We start from the raw sequence: 8,513 nt of genomic DNA, 5'->3' as shown, positions 1-8,513 counted from the left end.
TTCAGCAGACTTGGTGAGCATATTCATGGCTAGTGAGAACAGTATGACAGAAATAGTACATCCTGTAATGATCCCAATCTCAACCTTGTGCCAGCTTTATGTCATTGCTCCTGAAGAGACCCTCATCCTGAAATTGCTGTAATAATCATTGATGAGGTCTGTAATTCTGCTGGGGATATGGTACCTGGTTAGTGTATGCTGCACCAGCTTATGAGGAATGTAACCATACGCATTTGCCAGGTCTAGCCATAAGACCGATAAGTTGCCCTTATTCTCTCTGGCCTCCCTAATGAGCTGCGTCACTACGCCAGTGTGCTCCAAGCAGCCTGGAATACCTGCAACTCCACCCTTCTGTACTGACGTATCGATATAGGTGTTCTCTGCCAAATAGGTGCATAACCGGTTGGAGACAGCACTGAAGAAGAACTTCACTTCTACGCTCAGCAGGGCGATTATGCGGAACTGATCTATATGAGTTGAGTTTTCCTCCTTTGGGATCCATACCCCTTCAGCCACTCGCCACTGCTCTGGGATTCTTCCCCTTCTCCAGAAAACTTGCAGAATCTTCCACAGACTAAACAGGAGTTTGGGGCAGTTTTTGTACACTTTGTATGAGGTCTTACTTGGTCCAGGTGCAGAACCTGCCCTTGCCTTGCGAATCACCTCTCTGACTTCCTTCAACTGCAGCTCTGACGAGTCAAACTGTGTCTCTGGTCCAGGGGGTCTATTAAGATGTCACACTGTCCCAACTTCTCTTCTCTCTTTGGATCACTGTATGTATTACTCACATATTAATCCATTTCTTCCTGTGAACAGACCAGCTTTCCACTGCGCTTCTGCCCCAGCAACTCCTTAGTGAACTTAAAGGGACTGGCTATAAAAGCAGCACGTCTTCGAGCCCTTTCACGATGGCGCCTCCGATGCCCCTCTGTTCGGCGGAGGACCCTGATCTTCTTTCGCAGGATACACATCAGCTGAGCTAAGCCAATGCGCTCACTCTCTCCTGCCTCCTTAAACTGGGACTTCAGCACTCTCATCTCCTTCCTGATGTTATGAATTCTCACTGCTCTATAATTCTTGGAGTAAGGTGTTCTCGTACTTTTCTCCTCTTCTCCAAACCGTTCGGCTCCCATACTGACAATAATGGTTGTCATGGCTTGCAGCTTTCCGTCAGCCTCTCCCTTAACTGTTGCCTCCAAAATCTGGTTGACATCTTCATCAAACTGCTCCCACATTGAAGTCATGCTAGCTGCTGGCCATTTGATCCGTCTCCTGCTGAACTTAATGTTGAGTGGATTTGTTTGCAACACGTGGAGGTTCCGGGCGCTGTGGGGTGACTCCGGGCCTGGCCCCTCCTGCGTTTTGCCATTGAATTCTTTGTAGCTTTTTTGGGAGCCCTCCTCACAGAGGACACAGATTGGGTTGCCATCCCGTTCTGCCCCGGTAGCCGTCTCTCCGAGCTGTCACTGTCTCTCCAGTTGTCACCACACTCTTCATGGTTGTCAACCAGTCTTTCCTGGCTGTCACTGATAACTCAGGGTTTTAGTTGTGCACATACATCTTCTGATGCCGCTGGACACATCATCAGTGATGTTCCTGGAATCATCGGGTGTTTTGGATCTTTCAACATCAATGACAATTTTGTTCATTTTGTTTAAATTTAAGTACTAAAATAACTCATATTAATAAATAAAAACTTAAAATTAAAGTGAAAACAGAAAATATAAAAATAAAATCTAATTCTAATGCTTAATAATATAGCATATGGTTATTTAAATTTATTGCTGTGGGAAACTGCAGAGAAACCTTTTGATTTTCTTTGACAACACAAAATTGTCAAATAATCACAAATCTTAATTGCATATCTACAATTGATTGCAAATCTTGTAAAAAAGCTGTAATGATCTGTCCACAAAAATGGAGATTATGGAATGTGAAAACAAAGCTTAACTGGTATATGTTGAATTTTTTAAATGCATGTTGTGCACATACATCTTCTGATGCCGCTGGACACATCATCAGTGATGTTCCTGGAATCATCGGGTGTTTTGGATCTTTCAACATCAATGACAATTTTGTTCATTTTGTTTAAATTTAAGTACTAAAATAACTCATATTAATAAATAAAAACTTAAAATTAAAGTGAAAACAGAAAATATAAAAATAAAATCTAATTCTAATGCTTAATAATATAGCATATGGTTATTTAAAAAAATGCATTATTCAGTAGTAATTGTTTCTAATTAGTGGGATGCTACATTGCCATGATTGCCATGACCTCATAAAGTTGCATGTTTAATTCAGCAGGTGGCATGCAGTTAGCATAAATAAAAATGGCTATTTTGCTCTTTAAATCCAAGTTCTACTTGTGTAAAATATCATAAATGAGGAAATTGGTGCACAACACATATACTGCAAAGTCAGAATAAGTGTAGTATAATAGTATGCCATTTTGAACATTAAAGGTAAATATGTAAGATTTTTTTTATTAAAATATCCAAAAACCACTAGAACCGTGTTATATATTTTGCTGACTTGTGTACTTACATGATCCCAAATGTTTCGAAGAATGTTTAAATCCAGAGAAATAAGAGAAATTTTAACTAGTGTCACGGACCGTGTCCATATTTTTTATTATTATTTATTTTTATTATTAATTATTATTATTATAATTTTTTGGCATTGATTTATTTTATTTTATTGCATTTTTTGTTGCATTTTTATTTTATTGCATTGCATTGCTTTGTGGTTTTTCATTATTGTATTGCATTGCATTGCATTGTTTTATTTTATTTTATTGCATTTAATTTTATTGCATCACATTGCATTCATTTATTTTATTGCATTTCACCTTTTTTTGTTTTGTTTTTTAAATAAAAACAGTCATGCCAGTAAAGTGCTTTGATGTTGACAGTTTGACAACTGATAGTGAACCGAAGAACTGAAATGAAACACTTTCTCCCTCAGGTTTCCCTACAGATTTCTCTTCTGAATAATCCCTTGGATTTCCGGTTTTGTTTTGTAGAAAACATTGAAACACCAAAGACACTTTAATATGTTGTGCGTTTTAATAGACCGGTGACGACCGCACAGAGTAGCATTATAACAACTTTCAAACGTATCTAGTATGATAAATACTAATACGATTTTTTTCCCACATACGCATGACCGGAAGGAGCGGAAGCAGTCGACTGTGGCATAATAAAAGCTCCGCTGCTTTCGAGCCGTGTGTCGCGCTCGTTCAGCGGCCTCGTTTCGCTTCGACAGCTTTCAGCCTCACCCTGCTTCATTCTACTACGTTAATAAATCATTAGCTCATCCATGAACATGATTTCTGCCCGAGTCCCGTCGGATTGCATCGGCTGTGGGGATGAAGACGACAACTCCCATGATTCCACACTCAGTCACGGCGTCATCAAACTACGCCTTTGCCTCTTTGTTTATTTTGAATACGCGCCCTCTAGCGGCGAAAATTAGATATTGTGCCTTTAATATCTGCATTAACTGATCAGGCTGACAATCTGCCGATATATATATGAAGATCATTCATTCATTAATTCTTGTATTTATTTATTTATTTATTTTCAGGGTTGCTGAAGTATGCAGTATGTACTAAGCGTTGCGCTACTGCTGCATTCCAAACGTGGCCTGTGTTAAGTAGACATGCACTTCACTGGCACTGAGAGCTGCTGACACACACACTTTAATCTGCTGGAAGGATGGAAGAGTCTCAAGGGTGTCATTAACCAGTAACAGGCACTCAGACAGCATTGTGCTGTAACACAAGCATGAGAAATGAACAGTCAATTATTACTTCAACTAAATGACTTCTGAATTCTCTGATCGATGGCTCGTTGTCTTCAATCACATCTGACCCATACTTCAGGTCACAAGATAATTCTGACCCCATGGGTCTTATGCGATTTGTGGTGTGCAGGACGGCCTTTCCATCAACCGCTGCATGTGACGGGGGTGATTGAAGCCACTTAGATCAAAACTGAAATATACACATTTTATTTCAATTTATTTGTACCATTGTGAAAAAGAAATCCACTTAGCATACTTTTAGAAAGAGTGCTTATTAGGGAAATAATGTACTTTAAATGAATATACTTGAATATGAACTGAGTAATGTTTTCTTACTCTTGATTGCTTGTTAGTTCCAATCAAATGAAAATGTATTATAGTTTAAATTTAAATTTAAAGTAATTAGTTGAACTTTAGAGTGCTTTTTTGTCCTACTTAAGTAGGACTTAAGTGCATCTTTATATGTAATTTCATAATTGCTTTTCTTGTCATTTTTAAAGTTTACTGTCGCATGTACAAGCATTTATGGTAAACATATATATTTAATGTTATTTTTATTAAAACTTGTATATCATGTATTTGAATATATTTTGAATTACAAATTTGTAATTTAGTACTTTTAAAAATATATTTAAATGTAACATTAAAATAAGTGTACTTATTTTAAGCATGTAAAATATTATTAAATTATAATTAATATGTATTTTAAAGTAAAAAAATGTATTTGACATGACTTTTTAAAAAGTGCATTTATGTGTGTTTAATTTATTAATATTAATATTTCATTAATATTATCTGCAAGTACAGTTTTTTTTTTTTTTTTTAGAATATACTTCATGTTTGAAGTACACTACAAGTGCACATTTAATGTGGTAACAATTGTCTGGAATCTGGAATTCCTCAGCCGCTTCTGGACCTGTTGCTTTATTGCTTTCATATAACAGTAAAGAGCCAAACTCTAATTTTCTTTTAAAAGCTGGCGGCCTGCCTGTGGCTTCCAGAGGAGCTGCGATGCATCATGGGAGGGGGCTTTTAACAACATGAATACCTCGATGTGTGTGAACAGTTATTGTGGATCACTTACATCGGGTGAGGCAGAATCTAATATTCCTGTGCCACACACACTCATTTACTGCAGCTAAATCTAAAAGAGCTGGAGCTCCCCATTCAAATTGTGAACACAACAAGATCCATGGATGTTTATAAGGGCCTTATAAATTTCTACAAGTCTTACAAGAAACACCTGTTTGTGATTGTTAGTGTCTGTTTTGGAGTGTTTTGCTTTAATTGCCATGTTTATGGTGAGTAGAGTGGTTAGTTTTTTCTACAAATTAAGGAATGTGGCTTGTAAATGGGAAAAAGTTAGTGCAAGAACATGCAAGAGTTACTGAGGGAGTGCAGTTACACATTCACTGAAGCATAATTCAAATTTGACCGCCTCACTCTGTGTATGCATATACCATATTCTTATATATGTTGTTTTAATATTTATTATATAACATTTAATATTATAATATTTTATTTTATTGAAACTATGAAGTTCTTTTAAAAATGATAAAGTAATCTGGTTTTCAATTTCACAGAATTAAAGCGGCATCAGAGGCAATATGATAGGGACTAAAGAATGATTTTATTTTATTTCATTGTGGGTTTTTTATGTTATTGCATTGTTTCTTTTATTTTATTGCATTGCCTAGTTTTATTATTTTATGGTGTTGCATTTTGTTTTGTGTTGTTGCATTGTTTTATTTTACTTTACTTGAATTGCATTGCCTATTATTTTATTTCATTGCAGTTTTATTATTTTATTTTATTGCATTTTTATTTTGTTTTTTATTGCATCACATTGCATTCATTTATTTTATTGCATTTCACCTTTTTTTGTTTTGTTTTTTAAATAAAAACAGTCATGCCAGTAAAGTGCTTTGATGTTGACAATTTGACAACTGATAGTGAACTGAAGAATTGAAATGAAACACTTTCTCCCTCAGGTTTCTCTACAGATTTGTCTTCTGAATAATCCCTTGTTTTCTCAAACTCCTCAGCCCTGGGCATAATACTGTCAGGACCGCAGGTTGAGCTCAGATCAAATGCAGAAATCCCACAGATTTCAGGATCGCCTGCTTCTCCTCTTCCTCCCTCGTTTTCTCCCTCACATCCATCCCAGACAAATGACCAGAGAGATGAGGTGTGAGCCGAATTTGACATGCCTATTGCCGCAATCAAGGGCTTACAGCTCTAGTAGAAATCTGGAGACAGCTTGTTGCGCTCCTTCAAGAAACCAGTCAACTCAGAGAAAAGACTGTCGTTCTTTTTCTTTTCATTCTCTGTTGTTTCAAAGCTAAGTGCATCGCGAACATTTCGTCCATTCAGAGATGTGAAGCACCAAAATTGTATATTCTGTGGATTGATTTTAAATGGAGGACACTGACAGTGTTTGGCCTCCGGCGGGGGCCAAGGTCAGACCACCACGACGTGGTAAGACCCCTGTCTTCCTCTTTCTCCTTTCCAACATTCCATGCTGCTCTCACACGTTAAGAAGTCGAGCAGCGGCAATTACCCCAGCACACCTCCTCCCCGAATTCCCCGCTTCCTCCGCTTAAAGAGGGAAAATAAAGAGGCACTGTTTTACAACAAATCTGTTCGAGGGGTGCGTGTTCAGGCCGGTCCGCGGTGTGTGTGGATGTGAGTTCAGTGACGTTTGGCAGACTCTTTTAATCCAAAGCAATTTATTGGTAGTTCTTATCGAGTTGTCTGTGTCACAAAGATGAGATCTCAGTAAAACTCAAGTTCCTGGGTCAATTAAATGTTTGATTACACCTATAATCTGTATGTTAAGATGGCAGGAGCTTAACTGTTAGATCCTATCTCCCCGTGTGCAGGAGTCCATGTATATGTGCATGAGTGGTGTGTGTCGTTTGATGTGATGCTGTGTTTCTTGTGTTCAGGACCACTGCACTTCTGAGTGATGCTGCGATCTTCAAAGAAATCACATGAATTTTGTTTTTCCAAGGATCTATAGGACATGCAGTCTTGGAGATATTGTGAAGCTCAGTGAAAATTGTATGCTCACATTCCTTTATAACAATGTTTCCTTTGTGCTTTTGATTTATTTAACTGATGTAGCTGGACATATATTTAATTATTTTATTTTTTTATATTTTATTTTATTGCATAGTATTGCATCAAATTACACATTGGATGGCACCACTGAGGTGGGTTTTATTTTATTTTATATTTTATTTTATTGCATCAAATTGCACCTTGGATGGTACCTCTGAGGTGGATTTTTTCGTTGCATTGCATTGCTTCATGTGGCACCTTGTAGAGGAGCTGTTTTTTCTAAGCGATCAGACCTTGACAATAAAGACCTAGACAATAAAACATGCCAAAAAAAAATTAAAAATCCCATAGATTTACACTGAAGTGACCCAGGGTGGGTGGGCCCTTTTGATTTGGGCAAGTATGCAACCAGCCAGAAAACCCTAGCATTGTGCTGCTGGGTTTTGCACAGACAAGTGCCATGCACCATTAACATTTTCTTCAGAAAATGCAAAAGTCTATATGGTATTTTTGTTTTTAAACTGAGGGAACAAAAATCACAAATTCTGTAGACTACACTGATATGATTGACTCTTCTGAGCATTTAAAGATTTTTATGAATAAGTGTCAATAGAGGGGGAATGCTATGCCCCAAGAATAATTCTCTCTCTTTCTGTGTTGGCACCTGCATGGTTTGAGAGAAAATGGGGTTTACAAGAATACTCTTTATTTTCATTATAGCATTTTATAAATGTAAGTGGAGCACAGTTTGCATTCAAAAAAGCTAGAGTGTTTTCAGGATTTTGCTATGTGGTTGTCAAGGTGATGAGATATGGCTCAAGTTTTTATTTCTCCTGAAATAGCCACACAAATAAACCCTTAACTGTAAGTATGAACTGTAAGCAAAACACACTGAATTCAAAGGTCAGACAAACAAGAATTCAAAATAGTTTCATAAAACATCCTACTATACTGGTATTGCTGATGTAGACAAATGAACCCAGGAAATGTTCTGGCAAAGTAAAGGAATGAAACTGAGTGATAAAGCAGGACTGACAGAAAACAATAACTCCACACGTACATTCTTTAACTGTGATAGTGTCTGAGAGCAGATGACTCTGTAGTACACACTGGATAGAGGTCAGATTCCTTGGTGGAGTACCGTAATATACCTTTGGACAAGAATCTTTTAATTACTTCTGTATAAACGGTGTGTTTGTGTGTGCGGGTGTCTGTGCTGCTCAGATATGTTGTGATTCAGCTTGTGCTGTGTCATCACTGAAAGCGTCTCAGCTCAGGGAGAAACAGCTAGTTTCCTTCAACTCTGACTCACACTGATATCAGTAGAGGAGCAGACGAGTGTGTGAGTTTGTCTGGAGGTGAAGTTCTGTTTTGTTTACTCGTTGCGTGGTTTGGTCATATTAATAAAACGTAAGTCTAAAAATAGCTTAACAGAGTGCTTTATTGATAGGGAGGAGCAGCCCACCTCCTTCAGCTCAATCTCCAGCAGTAGTTGAGAGTGTTATGAACTCTGATTACATCCTGTCTGCAGCATTTCTAGATTTACGCCTATCCATCTGTCTGTCTGTCATTCTATCTATCTATCTGTCTGTCTGTCTGTCTGTCTATCTGTCTATCTATCTATCTACCTATCTATCTATCTG

At 37.6% G+C, this 8,513-nt stretch overlaps 1 pseudogene; it reads right to left on the bottom strand.

Annotated features, from left to right (window-relative positions):
* LOC107653437 (uncharacterized) overlaps positions 1-1,154 on the bottom strand; it is a 3,051-nt pseudogene extending 1,897 nt beyond the window's left edge.
* Between the last annotated feature and the right edge of the window lie 7,359 nt (positions 1,155-8,513).

Source organism: Sinocyclocheilus anshuiensis, unplaced genomic scaffold, assembly GCF_001515605.1.
Source record: "Sinocyclocheilus anshuiensis isolate Anshui unplaced genomic scaffold, SAMN03320099.WGS_v1.1 scaffold383, whole genome shotgun sequence".
NCBI classification, from domain to species: domain Eukaryota; kingdom Metazoa; phylum Chordata; class Actinopteri; order Cypriniformes; family Cyprinidae; genus Sinocyclocheilus; species Sinocyclocheilus anshuiensis.
This window is presented reverse-complemented; position numbering and strand designations above follow the sequence as displayed.